A 391-nucleotide genomic window follows, 5' to 3' on the forward strand; every position below is an offset into this window, starting at 1 on the left:
GCGACCCCACAACCTGGACCTGGGACAGATTAACACAGTGTGTGAGGACTTCCTCAGGTCTGTGTCCACAGGCCTGGCCAGACCTGCCTGGCTCCGAGGGCGCTACATTCTGCTCAGGTGAGAAGGACAATAGGTAATATTGGAGTTCACTTTGTAAGCCAGTTGTGTCTGTCAGTCAGCTGGAGGACAAAAAAAGTTTCGCTGAAGGTGGGGCCAATGAAATGTTAGTTTCTGGTTCAGCCAGTGTGACTCATAATTTGTTTTTCCTTGAATGGATAAACCAACTTTTTGAGTTGAGATTGAAATAATCTGCACTGTTTTGGCCATAACCACAATCTCTCCCTCAACTTCATAGTTTAACTGTATAGGTGGTCAGGGCTGGACTGGGACA

The sequence above is a fragment of the Morone saxatilis genome, unplaced genomic scaffold, assembly GCF_004916995.1.
Source record: "Morone saxatilis isolate NCDOM2014 unplaced genomic scaffold, NCSU_SB_2.0 Contig2, whole genome shotgun sequence".
NCBI lineage: Eukaryota > Metazoa > Chordata > Actinopteri > Moronidae > Morone > Morone saxatilis.